The sequence below is a fragment of the Platalea leucorodia genome, assembly GCF_965183815.1.
Source record: "Platalea leucorodia genome assembly, chromosome: 16".
Taxonomy (NCBI): Eukaryota; Metazoa; Chordata; class Aves; order Pelecaniformes; family Threskiornithidae; genus Platalea; species Platalea leucorodia.
In genome coordinates, this window is record NC_138838.1 from 191,963 (window position 1) to 215,031 (window position 23,069).

Genomic DNA, 23,069 nt, shown 5'->3' on the forward strand with positions numbered 1-23,069 from the left:
AGCCCCAGGGCCAGCCCCAGCAGCAGGGTGGGAGCGGTTCCTGCTGCTGCCCCGAGGGTCGCCAGCCCCAGCCCTGCCAGCTGGAGGTGGGTGTTTGATGTCCGCAGGCCAGGGGAAGGCAGAGTGGCCTCCTCTCTCCAGGCGGCTCCAGGCTTTGGAGCAGGCGTGCTGTGGTGGGGACAGGCCAGGGGCCTTTGCTGTCCCCTCCTGTGGGTCTGGTGCTGATGGACAGGCCCGTCTCTGCCGACAGCCTTTGATGAATGGGGATTTCCAGACACGGAGCTGTTTCTGCCTCCTGGTGGGAGCACGCGCCGGGGCGTTGTTGTCAGAGCAGCTAGTGGGGAGCGCTCCTGGGTGGAGGCAGCTCCCTTGGCAGCTGCTTGTGCTACCGCCAACCGGTCCAAAAACTTTCTAACGCCAATTTGGCATTTAGAAAGCAGGCATTCTTTATTGCAGCGCTGGATGCACGGGGGATATCTCCACCCAGCGTGCATGCTGTAGGTCACGCCAGCAAAGTATTTATCAAACCTAAAACGTACATATTCCTTATTTTTCCAAGGAAAGTCATTAACGTTACAATTATTTCCCAGAAATCATTAACATATTTCCCCTCCCACCGGAGCATGCACTGTTTAATTCTGGGGCTTCTTTTGGGGGTCCCTGGTGGTCGTTCTCCTCAGATTCCAGCTGTCCGCTTGTTGACCTCGTTGGTTTTTTCCACCTCATCATGCTGATTTGGCTGTTTCCTTTTGTTAAGAACACAGCTGGCACTCGCCAATGTTCAGGGAGTTTCTTGGTTTATGTTCAGACTGCCCATTATCTTTGTTCTGAGCTCACTCTTTCATTCAGAGATTCCTTCTTATCTTACAGGCCTCTCCTCTGTCCTTGGTATCTGTGGGCATGCTGATTCACTTCCTTCCTAGCTCTACTCTGTCCTTGGTAGCTGTCAGTTGTTGGTGACCAGCTTCTTCTAAGCACGCCTTGATGATGAGCGTTTTGAAGCAGGCCTTGGTAATTAACTTCTTTTCTGAATCCCACATGGAACACTTGTGCCCCTCTCTCGGCCCCAAGGTCGGATACCTGCCTTTCCCCCCACCCAAGCTGTGCTGCGGGCTTTTGGGAAATGGGGGTACCAAGGGCGGATGGTTTTACCACAGCCGGGAAGGTCCGGTAACCTGTCAGGGACTTTTTTCTTCCTGGTGCTTGCAGTAGCAGGTTATTTGGTTTTGTAAATGTATTTTTTGTGAGGAAACTTCACCAAGGAAAGCGCAGCGTTTAGCTCTGGTTGCTCTCTGTGTGGATTGTGCCTGTCCTCAGCCAGGCACACGGCAGCTTTCAGACGAGGAATGGGACTGTTCCATGGTGAGGTGAGCAGTGGGGATCCCAGGCCTGTTGTGTTTAAGGCAATCAGGTGAAAATGTGTGGTTAGAGCTGCCTGTGTTGCTTACCCCTCTGATTGCACTGCTCCCCTCTAGTTCTCTGTAATCCTCACTTCTACGAGTCAGCTGCATCGGGTTTAAATTTCTGTAAGCTGATGGTACACTTTGCAACTGTTTCGACTTGATTCTTCACAGGTTTGAAAATTCCCTGTTCAGGTCTCTCTCCTTTCTTCTCCCCTCTGTCCCACAGAACCATATGTGCCTGCAGGGGCTGCAGAGTCTGTGTTTGCTCGCCGTGGTGAGGAAAGTACGGGCATGAAAAAGAAATAGATAGCGATTCTGAAAAGACCCCTTTCTTTGTGCTCATTTTCACATTCAGTTGCCTGCTGTGGGTTCTGAAATGATGTGAGTTACTCTGAGTCTAAACGATCCCTTGTTTGCATGCCTGTGCTCACGAGGTGCATCAGAAACTCTGGGCATTGCTTCTGTCGGACAAGTAACCGTAGCCCTTTCTGGAAAAACAGCTCCTGGGTGAGTTAGTTCCTCAGCCATAACGGCAGGGTTTCTGTTTGCATCTGCAAGAACTGAGGACAAACCCTGCTGAGGGAAACCGTCAGGAGAAAAGGAAGGCTGGAGAGAGCAGAACAGATCCGTAGAGCTGCGCTGCTTCACCCCCGATGGTGTCACACCTCCCGGCACGGCGACTGGGTAAGGGTCTCAGGGTGTTTTCTCAGCTTTTCCAGTGCTCACCACCGGAGAGCTGACGGCCCTGGGGGAAGGGCAGGACCCCCTTCTTTGTGCACGCCAGGATCTTGTCATGCTGCATAAGCTCCTGCGCAAGCAGAAGTGGCCGATAGTGGACTTGTTGAGGGAGGCTGGGGTGGGCACGAGGAAGATGCCGGGAGCAGACTTCCTTCAAGTCATCAAGGGGGGATGTAGGGAGCAGAACGGGAGTGACCTGCTGCCACTGCCGTATGTCCTTGCGTGCAGAGCCAGGGTGGTTCCAGTGGAGGCAATGGTGGCGGTTCAGCAAGGGGCACTTTCTCTTGTCTTACCCTCAGAGGACGACTGCCACAGTCTGGAAAGCTGGAGGGGAAAGGGAGGGCAAGGATGCAAGAAGTGGGATGTCATCGAGAGCGGGTTGTGGGAGTGAGGGTACCCGTTGCCTCATGGTCTCCAAAGAGAGTCGCTGCTCAGCTCTGTGGCTGCCCGGATCCTGCTGCAGACGCTGAACTGGCATCACGTTTCCCAGTGTCGATACTCGACCTTTCCCCCACCAGTCTTGTATCTGTATTCCCATTGCGCTGCCTTCCAGCACGTATCTGTGCAGCACGGCTCACCCTGGGCCCCACTTCCCACAGGGCAGAGCGGTACGGAGCTGTGAAGAGCACGCTCAGGTCTACGAGGGTTCAGCAGTGCAGATGTTAGCTGGTACTCTAGTCCAAGCCAAAACAAGCCTTCTCAAACCCCAGGGGGCTGGCAAGTTTGGCATGGTAACAGCCGAGAGGTCTGCAGAAGGAGAAGCTGGAGAAGCCAGGGGATGTGCAATACTGCCGTCAGCCCAATGGCAGGAGGGAGGTTATTCAGTCCCTGGGGTTGGGCTGGAAATCTGCAGCCTGCGGTGTAACGTCCTGTACTGGGATTTGGTAGTTAGCACTGATCATCAGCTGATCAAAACCAGACCCTTTCTGCAGCTGTTGGCAGCAGCTGGAAAAGAGAGGTTGGGAAGACCTTGCTTTTTAAAACCTAAGCCAGAGCAGAAGCCTTGTCCTGGTACCTGTGTTGTCTTTCACTGCGGTTTTCACATCTGTGAGAGAAGAGGCATTTGGCTGACGGTTTGTAGGACTGCCTCTTTTGCAGCTTAAACGTACCTTGTCAGCATGGAAGAGAATTGGACATGGACAAGCAAACGCTTGCGGCAACTGCAGTGCAGAGCTGGGGGCAGTCTGTACTATTTCTGTCAGGCTCAAAAGCTAAAGGATGTTTCCGTTGCAAGAGGCGAGTCTGTTGGGAGCTCCAGTCTCCCAAATTCCAAACCCCGCGTGTTAAACAGTGCTGAGCCCCGCTGTTTCTTTCTGCTGCTCTCTAACACAGTTTCTCTGGCTTTTTCTTTGGTTGGTTTTTAATCCCTGGTAGGTGTCCAAGCTCCATTCCATCAAGCCACTTGCAAACCTGCCCCTTGCCCAGCTTCTGCTGGGGGCCAAGCCAAAGGGATGAAGCCTCGTGCTCGTAGCAAGCCCGAAGCAAAGTTAAAGCACTGAAAAGTTCCCCCAGTCAGCCCGGAGCCAGCGTGCAGCTGCGATGAGATGGAAGAGCCTGGGAAACAATTTGTCGGCAGGAGGCGATGGAAGAAGGTACAGTGTGTGTGGCACCCGGGATTAAGCGATACGCTCCGTTTCGTGTCTGGATCAGTACTGTGCTTGCCCTTTGACTAAGCCCCGGTTCAGAGCAGAAATTGTTGTTACTCATCGTGGGTGCCAGAGTGCTGTTCCTGCTCTCTCCTCCCTGGTGCATTGATTTAATCTTTTGTGTCTAGGCAGGGCCTTGAGAATGCTCCTGTGTGGGCACTGTGTATGTGAATGGCAGGTTTTCTGCGTAGTTGTGACTGAGCTTTCTTGCTTCTTTTCATGAGGAAAATCTTGATATGTACTGCGCAGGAACTATAGAAATGCAAAGAAGTGATGAAGAAAGAGGTGCCAGTCAAGGAGGGAGTGCAGGTTAGTTCTGGTTTTCAATTTTCTTGACTGTGTTCTAGCCAAAAGCCTTGTCTTAAGCAATTGAAATGAGCTGAACTACTGGGTATTTCAGTAGCTTTCAGACGACCACTTTCAGTCCTTGCCCCAGCAGGTGGAAACGCGGGATGGAGGTCAGCACGTGCGCCCTCAGGTCGTAGCGGGGCCTCCTCAACCCCGGGCTGGGGATGCTGTTCCTGGGGACGCTGGTTGCAGCCCTCGGTGGGGATGCTGGCGGTGGGGCTGTCAGCAGCAGGCCGGGGCAGAGCTGGCGGTAGCAGGGGTGTTGATACCAGGCCGGGGTGGGGATGCTGGTTCCGGGGCGGTTGTTCCTTTAGGAACGGCGAGGTGGCGCCGCGGCTGCCGCCTCTGCCAGGCAGGGGCGCGGTGTCAAGGCAGCAGAAGTGGAAGTGGCGCTGGGTGGGCCTGGGGCCGGCCGCGTGATGGTGGGCAGAGAGGGTTCCCGCATACCAGAGCGCTGAGGGCATCTGCCCTGCCTTGCCCCTTCCCCCACCGCTCTGCAGCTTCCTCCCAGCCCAGGGGCTCCTGGGGGCTGCCCCGGGGGGCTGCAGCGGCATGCGGCCCACTGCTGCCGGGAGGCGCGGGGCGAGGCCTGGCCGTGACACCAGTGGCGCTGGCGGCCAGCAGCACTGTGTCACCCGTTCCGTCAAACGTATCGCAGCCCCCGGGCAGCAGGGAGCCATAGCTTAAAGCGCGTGGGGCTGGGGGACTGGGGCAGGCAAGGGTCCCCGGGCTGGGGCAGGGCTCGGGGCCAGAGCCCCAAGCCAGAAGTTTAAGGGCTCCGTGCTGTGGGGTTTCAGTAGACCGGCTGCATGAAACCTGTCCCCTCTGGTGTGCGAAGGGCCTTTGCCCCCCGGCATCCCTCTGGCTTCTAGATGGCTTGGCAGGCACGTTGTTGCTGTGGGATTCTCTCCACTTGCTGCATCCTGCCTGCTGCCGCCCACTCCGTGCCGTGCCCACCCAGCTTCCCCTCTGACAGCATTTTTGAGTTATTGGGCACCTGGCACAACCACCCTCTTCTTCTTTTTCTTTGGTGGGATGCTGTCACGCAGGGAGGTCTCTTGCGTCTTGGGGGCGCTGGCTGGTGCGGGGCGCTTGGCCTTCTTGCCACCCATCTCTCCCAATCTGGGCACCATCTGGCAGGAGGCAGCACCCGGCGGCAGTGGCAAGCAGGTCAAAAGCACCCGGGGCTGCCTCCACAGCGCCTCCTGTACTGGTTGGGCCGTGCGGGGCGGATGACGCTGGGGGGCAGCCGGGGGGCTGGCCAGGGGACTCAGCAACGGGATCCACAGGGGGCTCAGCAGGGGAGTCTCCGCAAGAGCCTTCAGGGGATCCTTGCGGGGACTCTCCACAGGACTGTCCTCTGAAGTCTCCGGAGAGCTCTGCTCAGAAGTCTCCGAGGGGCTCAGTGGCAGCCAGGTGGGGAGGTCTGCCACCACCACGCCCTGCTTCCCCTCGGGGTCCTGCAAGGGGGAGGCCGGCCCCCCCCAGAAGGGGTCGGCGTCCCCCAGCATTGCCGCTGCCAGGTGGTCCTTGTTGGAGCCGCCCTCTGCCCTGTACTCCAAGAGGTGGCAGTCGCCCTCCAGCCCATTGTCCCAGAAGTCGGGGACTTCGCTGAAGGAGGCGGTGCTGGCAAGGCTGTCGGGGACATCAGGGAAGGTGTTTTTGCCGTCCCCCAGCATCACCGCTGCCACTTGCTCCTTGTTGGAGCCGCCCTCTGCCCTGTACTCCAAGAGGTGGGGGAGCTTGTTGAGGGAGGTGGTCAAGCTGGGGATGACGGGGACATTGGGGACGGTGTCCTCCCCATCCCCCAGCCCCACCACCACCGCTCGTTCATTGGGGCAGCCACCCTCCGCCACGTACTCGGAGAGGTCGGGGAGCTCATTGAGGACGTCGGCGGTCAAGTTGGGGATGTTGGCGGTCAAGATGGTGTCCTCGCTGTCCCCTAGCCGCACCACCACGGCTTGGTCCTGGGGGCAGTCGCTGTCCGCCACATACTCTGAGAAGTCGTGGAGCTCATTGAGGAGAGCAGTGCTGGCGAGGCTGTTGGGAAAATCAAGGCCATCAGGGACAGTGTCCTCGCTGTCCCCCAGCCCCGCTGCTGCCACTCGTTCACTGGGGCAGCCGCCCTCTGCCACATACTCAGAGAAGTGAGGGAGGAAGTTGGCAGAGTCGGGGACATTGTTGACAGTGACCTTTGCATCCCCCAGCCCCGCCACTGCCGCTCTCTCTTTGGGGCTGCCGCCATATGCCCTGTACTCCAAGAAATCAGGGAGCTTGTTGAGGTAGGTGCTCAAGTCAGGGACATCAGGGACATCGGGGACGGTGCCCTCGCTGTCCCCCAGCCCCGCTGCCACTGCTTGCTCCTCGGGGTAGCCGTCGTCCGCCACGTACTTGGGGAGGTTGGGGAGCTCATTGAGGAAGGCAGTAAAGTGGAGGACATTGGGGACGGTGCCCTCGCTGTCCCCCAGCCCCGCCGCCACCGCTCGCTCCTTGGGGCAGCCGCCCTCCGCCACGTACTCGGAGAGGTCGGGGAGCTCGTGGAGGAAGGCGCTCAAGCTGGGGCTGTCAGGGACATCGGGGACGGAGTCCTCGCTGTCCGTGGTGTCGAGCCAGGCGAGCATACAGCTGGCGGTGGTGTCCTCTGCCTGCTCAGGAAAGGCCTCGGCGAAAGCATCTGGCCCCTGCTCGGGCAGATCTGCGGGCTTCCCCGGGGCCCCCGGGGTGGTCACCGCTGCTGAAAAAGGAAACAAAACCAATCGAACCCCGGGGCGATGCCAGCTTTGCTAAGCTTGGCCACCTGACCATGGGCTCTGCCACCCCCCCAAACCTCACCTTTGGGCTTCGTCGTGGTTCTGCCAGTCGGCAGAGCCAGGGCGGTCTGGCAGGGGCTGGCAGCAGGGACACTGTGCTCGATGGCCGCCCCGTCCTTGCTGGAGGCCTCCGATGGCTTCTGGGCGCTGCCAGGTGGGGTGTGGAGCACAGGGGGGCCTGTGGGGTCCAGGGTCTCCCCCTGGCCCACGGCCCACGGCCCCAGGCCCATCGGCTGGTGGGGCACCAGTGTCCCCATCGCCACCTGCTGTCCCCAGCCGTAGGCAGGGGGACAAGGAGCGGCCAGGGTGGGGAGCTGCACCCCGCAGGGCAGCTGCATGACACGGGGGAGCTGCACAACAGGGGAGAGCTGCACCATCGGGGGAGCTGCACCCCGCTGTGAAGCTGCAGCATGGAGGGGAGCTGCACCCCTTGGGGGAGCTGCATCCCGCAAGGGAGCTGCACGACAGGGGGGAGCCGCGCCATCGGGGGGAGCTGCACCACAGGGGGAAGCGGCACCACGCCGGGGAGCTGCACCACGTGGCCTGGGGCCCCCAGCGGCCCCGGCACCGCCTGCCAGACGGTGGCCTGGGCCAGCTGGGAGGTGACGATGTGCACCTGAGCAGGCCTGCGGGACACCGGCAGCCCTGGGCCAGAGAAGGGCAGCACACCGGCAGTGACCGGTGGCGGCATGGCCGGGGCGGTGATGCTCACGCTGGGCACCTCCAATGCCATCGGCAGCCGGAGAGGGAACCTCTCTGTTGGGGGAAGCGAAGAGGAGCAATGGGGTGAGATATTGGTGGGCAGAGCCGTCTGGGGGGCTACCTGGAGGGCAGGAGCACCGGGAGGAGCGGGAGCCTGCTGCTGTACCTGCCATGGCGCTTGGTCAGGGTGGGGTTTGTTGGGGGCAAGCAGCCCTCGTCCCCATGGCGATCATTCCGCCAGCACCTGCTGCAGCCAGCCTTGCGCTGGTTTGATTTTTCCTACCACAACAGCTTCCCATCTCAAGGATTTCCCATCCTGCTGAGGTTTCCTGTCCTGAATGATGGGTTCCCACCCACACAATGGCTTTTAAACCGCATGATGGTTTTCCATGCCAGTGAGGATTTCTCAGCTCTGTCATGGTTTCCTAACCCAACGGTCTCCCATCCCCACGATTTCTGATCCCAAGCATGATTTTTGGGGGGAGGTGAATTTCCTGTCCAAAGGGAAGGGATGGGGCTGGCACTGGTGTCCCTGCAATGCCGACGTGTGTGCTGCCCATCCCGCCCCGGTGGTGGGGATTGGGGGGGTTGGGGCGCTTTTAGGTCGTTTTTGTCCTCCCCCTCTCTGCCCCGGCAGGAGGGGAACCGCTGCTCCCAGCTGTGGTGGAAGCGGTGCCGGTGCCAGTTCCGTGCGGCCGGGATGGGGAGCTGTCAGGAAAATCTGGCAACTGGCCTGTGCCGACCAAGGAGAGAGGCCGGGATGCAAAGTATAGCATTACAAGAGGCATTCTTGCATTTGCGTGCATGAGCTGTCTCATTAAAACAGGGGCACCCCGAATGCGGTCTTACACATGGTTCTTACACCTTTCAAGCAGTCAGGTGCAACGCGATTTGACCAAGCAACACTTAGCACGCACACACAGGCCGCTGCTTTGCAAAGCGGCTCTCATTCTGTGGCGGCGTCACCCATCTGCTTCTTTCTTGATCTTTCTTGATCCAGACATCCCGGCGGTCGGTCTTGCTGCAGTTTCCTATCTCTGATGGCAGACAAAGAAATGTCTTTGGAACTCAAACCCACTGATGGTTTTTTGAGATGTCTTTTCTTCATTAACCTTGAGGTTGGTGACTTCTCACTGTTCTAGATAGTGGAAAAAAGACTGGTGGAAACATCAAGACACAGCCTACTCTGCATCCTCAAATGTTACAGCAGTGAAATACCAAGACTGTGGAGTTATTTGCCGCATACAATGAATTTTTTACACTGTTGAACATTTCTAGCTTCATGCTCTCACTTCAAGACCGTCTTCACCCATTAATCATCGACGTGGTTTTATAAGCGATTAGAATGCCCAAAATGTCCTTAGTTTGGCTAAAACCTATTTTGATGGTTCTACTTATACACAGGTGTTAGAACAGCATGACTGGACTCTGAGGAGCATACCTGCCCAACGTGTCATCAGGCAGCTCTTTCTCCTGAGGCTTTAATTGCCAACAAGTTCCTACGCCAGGTAACACGATGGCTTTTACGTAAACTGTTTGTAAGAAAAGTCTATTTGTACAAAGCTGAAAGGGAAGAAAATATTAATTTACATCTCCTTAAGCAAGGCTAAACTGAGTAAGGCTAAATGTACTTTTCAAATACATTATCTGTTGTTACAGAAGCTTACAACTCTTGAGAGACCATCTGGGAAATTCAGGTCACGCATTTGTTTAACAGGCTCGCCTCACTGTCAGGTTCGGTGTTAACACTGAGGTACTTGAAATACAGATACTCTGAGTTACCCATCATTAATGTCAGCGTTTAACGTGATGTGTTCATATATCTGTCTGCTGGTTTCTTTTAGGATTGAGAGCATTGATAGGAGTACACAAGTAAGTCTACTCCGTGGAGGCTTTTGTTGCTGCATCTGCTGAAGTTTCATATTACCTTTTTGCAAATGCTTTCCTGCCTCCAGGCTGTGAACAACTTCAGAAATGGAGCTGGCTACACAAAAAGGCTCCGGAAGCAGATTCGGCAGCAACAGCAGCAGCAGCCGCCACCGCCACCACCTGCACCACCTCTCATGACTGTTACACCTCCTGCTGCTCTGGTGACTGCTGCTCAACTTTCTAAATCTTCCTCTCTGTCAGTCAGCAGTTTGTTGGAAGAGAAGGGAAGTGTTATTTCAACGTATGCAGTGATCCTTGCACTTGAGTAGAGCTTATTTTCCAACTGTTTGTTTGCATTGATTGACAAGGGCTGTCAGGTTCCTGTACTAAGGCAACCAGCATTACCAAGTCTTCTGGGCCCCCAAGGACAATCAAGACCCACAGCTGGTAAGTAATGATAACTTGAGAATGTCTTTAAAAGAATAATCTTCAGATAAACTGCATGGGATTTCTTTTCTTTTTTGTCTCCCCTCTCCAACAGGTCATGCCATGAGAGCCAGTACAGTTGGCTCAGCAGGTGGCAGACCAGGCTGCGAACTGTAAGTATTCTGCAGCAATTCAATATAGTGCTACTTGTAACCTGTTAAACGAGGCCGTAACACAGAACGTAGCCAACAGCTGATTCAGAATGAAATGAGTATGCACAGAGAGTTGTGGAGAGTACAAGTGGTAATTAATTTTAAAATGGCTTAATTTGCCTTGGCTTTAAGAAAGGGGATCTGTGCTTGCAGGAAGATGAGTTGAAATAAAACTCCAGTACATGACTGAAAAGAGGACTCTGAAAAATGAACGCCTTTTGAGGAAACCCTAATTACATATAAAGATTTTTTTCCAGTACACTTTGTTGTTGTGTATGGTAAACATCCCAAACTATGATTGTAAGCTATGATGTCAAGCTTATTTTAACCGGGAAAAGAAAAAGTCCATTCTCGATGAGTTCACGGATGATTTTGCTACGGAATGGACGGAATATAAAAAGATTCAAAAGGAGCATAGAGGTTCGTTTTCCAGGTCACTGCTTTACACGCCCATAATGGAGAAGCAGGTTGTCTAGAAGAATCGGGAGCATTGGCACTCCACGTCTCTGTCGTTAGATGGATTGGCTGAGTCAAGGGATTAGCAGGGACAGGAGTTTCCTATGTAGGTTCCTTGCTCCACTGTGGCAGAGATGACAGTTGACTGACAGTTATAATTTGGCAGCAGTTGTGAAGGAACAGGTGTCTCTGTTCCTACAGCTTCTCTGCAATGACATCCTTCACCTCCTGGCAGCCGCGAGAGGCTAGAAACGGAATGGGTGCAGCTGCTGGATGTTCTGTGTCTGCCTCTTTGGATTGTAACCATTACCTCAAAGCGCTTTGGAGGAGATAAGGTGATTGTAACCTGGACTGGTAACTGGTGGCTTTGGCTAGTATTTTGTTGACGTTGTTGAACTTTTCTCAGGAATTACAAGATGAGACTTGTTTGTAAGGAAACCTTAAATTGGTGAAGGACCTTGAGAGGAGGAATGATGCTAATGGACACCTGCGGAATAATGAGAAATGGTTCTTTCAAAACAATAAAAGAAGAACTTGTGAAGAAAACAGTCAGGGTAGCTGATGTTTTCTATCCCCCCAAATCACTCGGGCAGGAGTCTGGAGAGCTCTCTGTTAGTAATGCTGTCGGTATCTTTCCTCGAGTCATGGCATTGAGTCCAATTCCTAGAGGCTGAGTTGAGCAGCTTTTAGGTATGATTTTTCCTGACATGCGGTCACTATCCTTGCTTAGAGCTAGAGGTATGTGCAAAATTTTGCTAGGACATCTGGCTAGAAGTGTTGGTTAAATAGTCGGGTATGTCGGATTGCAGTGCAAGTCTCTTGCATCCTGGACAGGTTGCCAAAGAAGTAGTGACGTTGAAGAGACTAAGGTGGCATTTGACAATTGAGCTTCACTGTCTTCAGGCTAAATTGTGCTTTCTTGATGGTTGATACTGCGCTGTAGCCATGAAGACTTGCTCTTTTTGCATCTTACTGCAACAAAACTGATTTGCACTGCACGTAGCTGCGGAGTAGGCAAAGATGTGCGTGTTGGCGTACCAGTAGAGGCCAGTCTACACCACCTGAAATCAATGCACAGCTCTGGTGGTTCATGTGGTAGAAGTGAGTGGAAATAGCCTTACCCTTGCTGTATGTGTTTACACTAACAAAGCAGCAGCTGTTGTGTCTTGTAAGCAGAAACTTTGACATGTTACCAAGTTCTTCAATTTGCAGTAGCGTTATGTCAGCAGCTGAAAGAAGCTTTGACTTAAGCATATGGAGAGGAAAAAAAAAAAAAAAACCAAATGCAATTTGGGCGAAAAAAAATTGTGGAGAGTGACTGTTTGGAATTAACTTCATTTATTTTTTTTGGTATTGTGTTTTTCTTAAGGTCCAGGTCTCCCTGTAGTGCTTCATCTTACACTAGAAGTTCGTATGCCTACTCCAAGTCAAGGTCCAGTTCTTCCCACCCTCGCTTCTGCTCTCGGTCATTGAGTCGTGCCCATTCTCCTTCCTACTCGCGATCTCCACCGTATCCACGAGGAGGCAAAGGGAAGAATCGTAACTATCGCTATAGGTCAAGGTCACATTGTTATCCCCGTTCAAGGTCAAGGTCACCCCCATGCATAAGGTACCATCCATGGTCAAGGTCTCCAGTATGCAGAGGCCAGTCTCCCACTAAACAGACTCAACAGTGCAAGTGCCAATAACTGCAAATGCGACTTTCGAGTAACTCAACTGGGCTAACAGTGAGATGTTCAGATAAGCTTACTGCGCTGGCTGAGACCAAAACCTTAATGGAAGGTATAATGAAATGGTCCGGTTTCTCTCTAGATTTCTTATTTGGGAATTCATAAGCGTTGGTTATTCATTAATTTAAGGGTTTGGTTTTAGTCCATCACTATTTGTTAATACTGGTTTGGGGACTTGCTCTATATAGCTAGTACTTGGACAGTGCTGTTTAATTCTAGTTGGACTGAGTTTGTAATGGCTTGAATCTTAGTAATACAAGTCACTCTTTTTTTACATTTGGTAAAAATATTAAGACATGATTTCAAACAATAAACAACATACAATAGAAAGAAACCTGATTTGGTGTGTTTTTCATGAGATGTGCTGTATATTACAAGCCAGCTCAGGTCACGGGAAATTAACTCAGTTGGTCAATACCGCAGATAGATCCCTTTTACATTTGTCTTCTTTCTCATAGTGTATGCATGCAAAGCTCAAGAAATTAAAGATGAGAAAAAATCTTGAAAGGCAAAAATAAAAAGAGGCAATAGTTATTAAAGGCATGAACCTAAGAAAATGTGCAACAGACTAGTTGCAGGAGTATACTATATTGGCGTGTTTGACTGAGAAAGAGCAGAAGGGGGCTGACCAGCTCAGGATGCAGCAAGTCTATTCCCTCTCCACGTTTTAAGGTTTCTCAGTCCTTGAAATGAGACTTGAGAGTCCTCTCTGGTTTTTTTCCTCCTCTAGCTCCAAAGTAAGCTCTTCATCACCTCACCGTAACATTGCTGCCATACAGCTTTGAAGAAGAAGGGGTTAAGGGTGAACAGTGAATGAGTATTTTGGGGGGGGGCTGGAGGGTGGGTGTTGAAGGGAAGAGCTGCTTTTCTCTTCTCTAGCAGTCTCAGTGGACGTTGGCATGAGAAATCATTCCATTGACTCCTTTACGGATTATTATTCAAGCTGACATAAAACCTGACCTGGAGGCAATCGTACAAAGGCTTCACCCACAAGACCCTTTGCACTGACCTCCAGGGGAGAAAGGAGTCCACGCTTCAACAACCGCATCGCTCAGCTTGGTGCTAACAGGGGTCCTCCTGCACACATTGCTCCCGCTGACAAAGGTACATCCATACGGCTGCTCCAAACCAGGCCTTGGTTTTGCTGTGCAAAAAGGAGAGGGCTAAACAAGATTAATTCCCTCTCTTTGTCTTAAAGACAAAGAATATCGTTAATTCCTTTCATAGCCCTTCTGTTTCCTCCCAGTCCTGTGTTCAAGAGCTGTCCCATGGCAAGCTCAGCTACTTTTCAGGAGAAGGCTGTCTAGAAATGAAATGAGGTTCTGCAGCTCCTGTGCGGTCCTGCAAACAGATATTTACACGGTTAGCTTTCCGCGTGGCAGTAGCACATGCAGAACCACAGGGCTATTTCTGCAAGCGGAGCTGAGCACGTGCTGTGAAGATGTGGGCCTCTTGGCATGCTTACACCAGAGGCACAAAGCTGACTTGGAGAGAAAACCATCTAGAGCTCTGTGCCAGCTGGTTTCCTGAGCTAGATTTGTAAAAAGGGAGCATGGAGAGTGTGGGGAAAGAACGAAGATTAGTGAGGAGGATTGTAAAAACCTGAGAGAGAGCCGGGAGCGATGGCCAGCGATCACCTCTGCTCCTTCCTCAGAGAACATCCCTGGGCTGCAGGGGTCGGGGTCGGTCCCTCTGGGGCAGAAGGTTTTGGGCAGGACAAAGGGCTGAGGCAGCTGGGGTGCTGGGGAGGCCTGGGGGCCGCACAGTGGGAGCCACAGGGCCAGCAGCTCTATGGTCCCTTCTGTCTGTTGGATGCTAAGGACTCTCGGGGGTTGCTGGCTCTGGCCATTTCTGTTCAGGGGTCTCCCAGGAGGGAATGTGGGTGCTCCCCATGTTCTGCACCGGCCACAACAGCCTCCCCAGCTCCTCGTGGGGAGGGAAAGCGTTAACAAAAGAGACACCCCTTAAGTTGTTTGGGTTTTTTTTTGTTTGTCTGTTTTTAAGGACAGTAAAACAAAAATCTTGTTTTCAACAGGAAGAAGACTGAAAGGCCCCTTACAGGTGGTGTGAAAAGCTCAGCTGGAGCTGAGCTGGAACTCCCAGCAAGTCCAGAGGACGTCTAGCTCCAGCCAGACTTTACTACATTCCCCTCCCCTCCGAGTTCATCTTCCCAGCATTAGGAAGGCAGGGACCTGCGTCTGCTGGCCCCTTCTGAGGTGCGTCCTCCTGAAGAGCTTGCAATGTACGAGCCCGTAACATTTAATGGCTGAGACAGCGGGAAGGAAAAGATGTGTTCCTTGCCTTTCCTCTGCTCGCGGTTGGGACAAGGGAAGGGAGCAGGCCTGCTGTCCTGCAGCTTCTGACTCCAGTAAGACACTCTTTACAATTCTCAGGAGCCCCAGCGGAAGGGGGAGATGCTTAAGGGATGGCTTTGGAAAAGGAGCGAAGGAGCAGGTGGCGGACTGCCTTACCCTTCCGTGCCCCTCCAAAGGGGAGGGTTTCAACCTTTCCTTTCAATAGCTCAGCCTCGCAGCAGCGGGGATCTCCTAGAGGAGACCCCATGGGGCCGTTCCCATCGGTTCTCGCCAGCTCTTCACTCTGCCAGATTGGCAAGGGGCAGCCCCTGAGAGCGATGGGAGTTCGAACGTACAGCAGCAGAGCACCAGGGCCTTGTGATCGCCACTGGGTCTTCCCAAAGGCTTAGAATTAAAGGGTTTTTAAATTGTGCAGGAATGTAAAGGATTTGTAAACACTGCAGCCCTCCTATTGCACGTTGGCGGAGGCATGGGCAGTGATTTTGCTCTCTGTGTGTTTCTATGGCCCCTGGATGTGAAATCCTGATCCTGAGGAGCTCAGAGCAGACACCTGAAAGAACAGGTTTGTTTTTCTGCCTGAAATATATTTCAGGAATTGCTCTGAGGGTTTTTCCTTCCACCTTCATCCTCTCCACTGCCAGCTCTTCACAGTGACAATCAAGCAAAGTGGATCCAACCTGCAAGGACTAGGAGCAGAGAGGAGGCTTATTCCAGAGCAGGAGGGAGATTCCCACTAGAGCCGGTGAGGTTGCCAGGGCCAGGAGGACCGTCGCAGTGCACGGCGCTGGCTGACACAAAGGACGCAGGCCAGACGGCGCGAGCGAGGCTGGGAAGCGGGGTGCCGGTGCCGGTGCCGGTGCCGGGGCAGCGCTGCTCGGCCAGACCCTGCCTCCTCCCAGCGCCACTCTTTCCTTTGTCATGCTGTGGGCATAGCTGGGCATAGGCAATGCCAGCCCCAAGCCTCAGCCACCCTCTGAGGCCACCATCTTCCTTTAGCCATGAGCAAGATCTCAAACTCCTTTTCAGCTGTAGGAGAAAGGCTGTTAATAGAAATGGATGCACATGGCACAGTCTATTCCAGAACAGCCCCAGTTGCTAAAAGCTTTCCGTGTCCTGGACTGGTGGTTAGCAGGACCAGCTCCTGGGTCCACTTGCACCGAGGCTAGCGATAGCTGATTTTCAGGTAGGTAATTCAGGTTTAATCCTTTGTGCCCCGACCATCCCCACAGGCCCAGCAGCATAGAAAGTCACAGCAGGCTGCGTTTGAGCAACCTGCTCCACCGGACTTGTGGCAAATGTTGTGTCTGCATCCCTGCTCTTCTGTTCTCCCTGTAAGGTCCTGGTCAATCAAACAGGCTCTTTCCCTGGAAATGCCCCCTGTGCCTAAAGACAGACTCCTCTTGGTGGACACCAGCCAAGCTGTGGGAATGGCTCTGGCACACACGCTATTCCAATTTTCAATCCCAAAGGCGCTGGAATTAAGGCAGGTCCAACAGGAATAAAACTTGCCGTTTTTACTGAAAGAGGGGAGGAACCCCCAGCGCTGAAGAGCTGTTCATATCCTGCCAAGAGCCACAGGGAAATGAAATCGGTGGTGAGCTTAGGCAGCAATACTCATGCCCATGGAGCAGCACGCTTGGGTGCTAAGGCTTTATTACACTTGGGTGTTAAGGCTTTTTCACCCTTGGGTGTCAAGGCTTTATCTTGGGCATACGCGGCTGGAGGAGCGCCAGAAAGGAGTCCTGCCCTGTTACCTGTGACCTTCCCCGACCCAGCGGCCAACACCGCCAGGAACAAGTTTGTGTGCCGGGCCCTCCCGATGGCCAAAGAAGGATCCAAAGTCAGCTTTTGATGTCATGTGTCTGCTTTAACTGTTGATACTGAGCAGTGCCTGGATTAAAGTAGAAGCGATTAAGAGAGTCAAACCCGCCTTTTTCAGGACAAATGCAGGAAATCACAGACATTTACAAAAGTCTCTTCTGAATACACTGCAATGAGAACCATTGTGGTTAATGCTTTAAGGGACATTTAACACTTTGGGAAAAGGGGTAGAAACCGCTCTCCTGGGCACTGTCTCTCACACAGACTGGGCTAGGCTGGGCTTGGCAAGCCTGGGCGGGTCTCTGGGGCACCAGCTTTCCCGCGGTGCTGACTGTTGTGGCTGCTGCCTGTTCTTTCCTGTCCCAGGTGAGCCAGGACTGCCGATAAAGGCTTGAAAGTGGCTTGCTGAGCACTTCTGCCAGCTCCCTCAGTGCCCTTGGGGGGATCCCATCCGGCCCCATAGACTTGTGGTTGTGTAAGCAGTGTAGCAGGTTGCTGACCGTTTCCCCTTGGATTATGGGGGCCTCATTCTGCTCCCCGTCCCTGTCTTGCAGCTCAGGGCACTGCGTAGGCCGAGAACAACTGCTCTGACAATTAAAGACTGAGGCAAAGAAGGCAGGGAATACCTCAGCCGCCTTCTCATCCTTTGTCACTACGTCCCCCTCGCGTCCAATAAAGGATGGAGCATCTCCTTAGCTCTCCTTTGGTTGTTAATGTATTTCTAGGAGGAGCCAGGAGCCTTGGCCGAGGAGGAGGGGGTGGGAAGACGATAGCAATGCAGAGCTGTTGCAAGGGGAAGACATCACCACCCACAACATCTGGACCAACCTCGTGCTCCCAGAGCACTTCAAGGACCCCCACGCTGGTCCCCAGGAGGGGCCCAGCTGGCGCAGCAGCATGGGCACAGAAGCGGCAGGAGAGGCAGCCAGTGACTGGCAGAGCACGTCTCCTGCGCCAGCGGGTGCCATGGACACCAAGCCAGCAGCCTCTGTCCTGGCCGGAGCTCCTGAGGAAGAGGAGCACCGTGCACCTCTCCCTCCCGTGGCACAAGGAGAGGCAAAGGCACCACCAGCTTCTCCTGTCTTCAGCGAGCAGGTCTGCGCTCCTGCTCTCCCCGTGCCAATGGCCTCCGAGCACAGAGGCGACGCACAGCCTTCTTCCGGCTGCAGGGATGTGCCCGAGGATGACCCAGGTATGTCCCCAAGCCAATCGCCGCCACAGCAAGGGCAGGCCTGGCCTGGCCATCCCAGCGAGCGGCACCCAGGCCAGGCTGGCAGCACTGTGCGCATGGGGGCTGGCCGTGCCCCAGCCACCCTCCCTGAGGAAAGCCCTTGGTGGCGGGGGGCAGGCAGCAGCTTGCCCATCGCCCACCCAGCCCCTCGCCTACAGCTCTCCTTCTCTCACAGCCCCAGTGCTCCCCCTTCTCCAGGCTGAGGAGAGCTCCCGAGCTCAGCCCTGAAAGACACAAGGGGCGCAGGGGCCGTGTCCTGGCGCGGGGCCTCGCCTCTCTGAGCCCCGAAGACGGACGACACTGCGGGAGGCCTGAGGGCTCTGGCAGCAGCGGCACGGGGCTGTGCGATGCGACAGCGACGGCTGCCATGATCCTGCCAGAGGGGCCAGTGACTCACGGGGTGGCTGGAGATGGGGCTGCCCTTCTTGTGGCCCATCCCGGCTGCGTGATGGAGGGGATGCAGCCCCTGCAGCACAGCTCTGACTCCTCTCAGGGCAGGATGAGGCCAGAAATATAGACTGAGCTCTGGGACCCTGACCAAGATGGCTGCAGGGGGGTGCAGCCGGGCTGTGGCCGCAGGCCACCCACAGCTGTCCTGCAGCACCATGGCCCCGTATCCCAGGGCGCTGGGTGTGGAGCGGGGTTCTGCTGCCTGCAGCGGGAGAGCCCCGCTTAGGGCAGAGCCCTGCACCAGGCAGGCTGGCAGCAGGGACGGGACCCCCAGCCCAGCCCCGGAGAGCGGAGAGGTTTCCCAGGGACTCGCAGGGACGGCCTGGGCTTGGCCCCAGAGAGGGGAGCTGCTGGCCAGGGGTGGTGAGGAGCTCTCTCCTGCTGGGCATTTGATGTCCTCCCTCCTCCCAGCCCTTGGGGAGGTGGCTGTGGGGAGCCTGGCTGATGGCACCGGGCATGGCCTGGCCCTGTCCTGTGGACGCAGTGCTCTGCTCAGCCCTGGCAGCTGCTGGGATAACGGTGGGATTTGGGGTCTGGCCAATGCTGTCGCACTGTCGAGAGGGACGTGTCAGGGGCAGAGGACAGCTGCTGCTGCTGTGGTGGGAGAAGGCCAGAGCAGCCCAGCTGCCCAAAGGGCTGGGAGCCCAGCCTCAGCAGCCCAGAGGAGGTAGGGCAGGGTGCCCCTGGGGGCACAGCTCCTCCCTCTCCACAGGGAAACTTCTCCCCTGGCTCCTGGACAAGGACGTGCAAGCCCAGGGCATGCCAGAGGTGGCCACGTCTGAACACCACGATGAAACCTCCAGGTGTGGCAGTCCAGCGGGGCAGCTGGGGCTTTGTGGCAAGGACGCCCTGGGTCAGTGTGTGCTGTGCTGCCGCGGGCTGCTGGAAAGCTTGGGCGTCAGGCAGCTCTCAGGGCAATCCTGGTTCCTTCGGGCTCTGCCTTTTCCCTTTTGCCTGCTGAGGGCAAGAGACTTCCACAGGAGGTGAACAAACGTGAGTTCTTTTGGAGGAAAGCCCAACAGAGGGGTGAAATTCTAAAACAATAACGGGGCCAGGGTGTGCTGAGGGGTGAGCTGTCCTGCACACAGCGGCAGAGGCCCGCAACAGTGCTGTCTGCTCAGCACGCTCAGGGTGCTTCCCGTATGAAGGACGCCATGGTCTCGGGCTTGCGCTTTCAGCTTTAATCAAAACAAGCCATTTTCTTCACTTCTGCCGGGCTTTGCAGGGCCAGCAGCACAGCACCCACAGGGCCCATCCCAATGTTGGCTGCTCCCTTGGAGATCTCAGGATCAGCATGGTCTGAGCTGCCAGGGACGAGACTGAGAGTTCGGCGTCTTTCTCCAAAACCTGGAGGGCTGCAACAGAGGGAAAGAGAACAGAGCTGAAGCCCACCCATCTGCAGAGACCCCCAGGCATCCCCTCCAGGCCATCCAGCCCCACCCATCCCTTTCCCTGGCCAGGAGGAGCAGGTGGGACAAAGGCATCAGCTGGAAGCTGCTGCTCAGGAACGCCCCTGACATCTTCCTCTGCCCTTGAAGCGTTGCCCTGGAGCAGGGCAAGCCATGGCAGCACCCTGCCCAGGCTGGGGCCCCTGCCCCACCAGCCCCGGCACACACAGCACTGCCCCTACTCACCGCTGCAGAGCTCAGACAGCTTCTCCTCGCTTTGGTCCCTCCGGTGCCGCGCAGCAAGCCCTAGGCACAGAGCTGCGTCAGACCTCCCGCTCCCCAGCGTGCTCCCAGCAGCACAGCTCCCGGCTCTGCCAGTTTGGCTGCACACCCTCCTCCCCCTCAGCAGGGTGACCCCAGGGAAGGACAGTACGCAGGCGGGGTGGGACTGAGCAGGGCGGCCACCAAGCCCACCTGCGTGGGCAGGGCTGGGAGAGGGAGGCCCAGAGCCCCTGGCTGCCCAGGCCCTGCCCGGGGCAGTCGGGGCTCTGTCAGCCACAGGGCTGCCCCTTGCCGCCAGTGCAGCGGCTGGGACTGGGGCCAGGCTGCCAAAGGAGGGTCCCCAGGGGCTGTGGCTCACCAATGAACCTCACGGCCGCCTCTCGCAAGGGGACCTGAGCGTCCTTCAAGTATGGCAGGCTCTGACTCAGATAGTCTTCAACTCTGCTCCTGTCCTGCACCAGCTGGAGAGAGCAGAAGGGCACGGGGCTGGCACAGGCCCTCCCCACTCTCGGCCGGACCGGTCCCTCCTCCCAGCACCCGCGGTCCCCCTCCCACCTCAGGCCATTCCCATCTCCCAGCCAGGAGCCCTGTGGGGCTGAGGTTCAGAGACAGCCCCAGGCAGAGGCGGGTCTGGAGGTCCTGAGAGCCCTCTGTCCCACTGCCAGGGCCCACGTGGGCTAGGGTCTCCTTCGACATCCTGAGGGCGGGGAGGGGAGAGAGGCCGGGAGAAGAGCCCTTGGGGGGCTCTGTGCCTGAGGGCAGGGAAGGCGGATGCAGCTCCAGGCCCCTTGTCCAGCCCTGGGGCTTGGGGCTTGTCCTCACCAAGCACTCCCCAATTCTGTACGTCTGCTGCGTCTGGCTCAGGCGCTTGAGCTGTTTCCACCTCAGCAGCTTTGCAGCGACGACGAGGGCTTCCTGAGAGGCCTGCAGAGGGGGACAGGGATTGGGGGGATTGTGGAGAGGGAGCGGGGGGACTGTGGACAGGGATTGGGGCGCAAAGCCCTGGCCTCCAACACCTGCAGGGACAGCTGGGAAGCCTCTAGGGACTCTCATGGCCTTGCTGGCCATGGGCTGCTGCTGAGCCCTGCTGGACCAGGTAGGGCAGGTGTGGGAAATGTCTGTGCCAACTTCTCCGCCCCTCCTCGCGCTGGAGATGCCGGGACCCTTCCTCTGGGGTGCGCTGGAGGAGGGCTGAAGGGGGGGGAGCAGGGGTGGGGGGACCCCACCTCCCCGTCCTCCTCTGCAGCAGGAGGCACAGAGGGAGGAGGAAGGCAGTGGTGGGACCGGTGCAGGGAAGGAGGGGAGTTCTGCCTCAGTGACTCAGGCAGTTGGACCCTGGGGTGACACAGACGCCAAGAGGCCAACTGCCGGCAGCCCTGCCCCTCCCTGATACCCCTCCCCGTGGTGTCAGCACGCCCTTCCCCACATCACTGGTCACGTTTGAAATCGCTACCTTGGCCACGCTCTCCATCTGGTCACTCATGCGGAAGAACAGGGGGAGCAGGCTTTTCCGCACATTCTCCTTCATCTGCTGCTTGTTGCTCCCCACCACCATCTGTATCATGTCCTTGAAGAGGCAGATGGAGAGCTCTCGCAGCTGGCTGGACTCCTGGCAGGGAGGAGAACAGGAGGACTTCAGCAACAGCCACTCCCTGAGCAAGGGCGTTAGCGGGGCTGATATGAGGGGAGATGCTTTGGAGTGAGGCTCTGCACACAGGGGCCGTGGGCCAGATCTGCAGCTGTGGCTCAATGGGCCCGGGCCCACGAAAGGCCACGCAAGAGGTTTCCATCCGGCGGTGCCTGTGCCAGCCCCCCAGCATTCGCCACCAGCCACACCAGCCGCACCAGCGCGGAGCTCCCCAGGGACAGGCCGAGGAGGAGACTGGGCTGGCCCTCGGCAATGCCTCCGGGGCACACATCACCGCCTCAGCCTCAGCCCCCTGCCACGGCACCTGGGGTCAACGTCTGGTCCTGCCTGGCAGCGCAGCTGCGGGCAGCCTCAGGGATCTGTGAGCAGCTCTTGGCCTGCAGGTGCTTTGCACAGGGGCTGGGCTGGGCCCCAGCACAGGGGCTCAGGTCGCCCGGAGGCATCAACCTGTCAGCGAGAAGCCGTGCTGGGCTGCAGAGCCCAGAAGCCATCCCCACGAGAGCCCAGGGGCGTGAGGCGGGGAACAGCCCTGCCCAAGTGCTGCCGCAGGGCTGGGCTGATGGGCAGTTGTCCTTGCAGAGGGCCCAGCAGTGGGGCTCAGGCTCCCCCAGCAGCCTTACCTCATCAAAGAGCGGCGGGAGCTTCTCCACCAGCTGCAGAGCGGTCAGGCTGGCCTCCTCCCTCTTCATATGACCCATCACATTTCTGAAGACCAGCAGGGCCTTCACCTTGTTGTCAGTGTTGGCATTCTGCTGGGTCTCCATGATGTCTGGCAGCAGGACCAGCATTTTTCTTGCCTGTAGGAAGCACGCAATTCTTTTTTTGATAAGCGGTGAAAGACCACCCTGGCAAAAATGCTCTGGCCACTAAGCACCAGCCTCCCGTCCGCCTTCCTGCCAGGCGGCACAGGAATCCCTGCAGCAGCCTGATGGCAGGCGGTGGCCGTGGGCGCATGCATGGGGACACGGGGATAGCAGCCGGTAGGGAAATTAGGGCAGGAGAACAAAGGCTCCACGTCCCCCGCTCCGCCACCTCCTTTCCTGACTGGCCGAAACGCCCAGATGGCTTGGTAACCCTCTGGGCCTGCAAAGCTCCCCAGGCGGCCACCAGGCCCCTCCATGGCAGCGCTCTGCAGACCCCCATGGCTCGTGCAACAAACAAGCCACCATGGCTTCCCTGGACTAGGCCCTGCTCACCGTCTCAGGTGTCTGCGACAGTGTGATGAGGCCTCTGAGCACGAGCGAGAGCAGCACCACGCTTGGACGCCTCAGGTACCGCTGGACTTTGTAGAGGCTAGCAAACTCCTCTGATTTAATGTCACTGGAGGCCAGCAGCTGAAACAGAGATGGCAGTGAAAGAGTGGCAGAGCCTGCAGCGTTCCCCGCACCCTGCGGCTCCTGCTTCCCACTGGCAGCTCAGGGCAAGGGCACCAGGGCCAGACAGCCCGTCCTGGGGGCAGCTCTGCCCGTGGAGGGCCGCTTGGCATCCCCGTGCCCTGCGCCTCGCCGCACACCACACGGTCCTCTGTGCCGGCTCCTCCTGTCCTCTGAGCATCGGCAGCCTCTTGCTCTCACGCCTCTGAGGAGCAACCCAA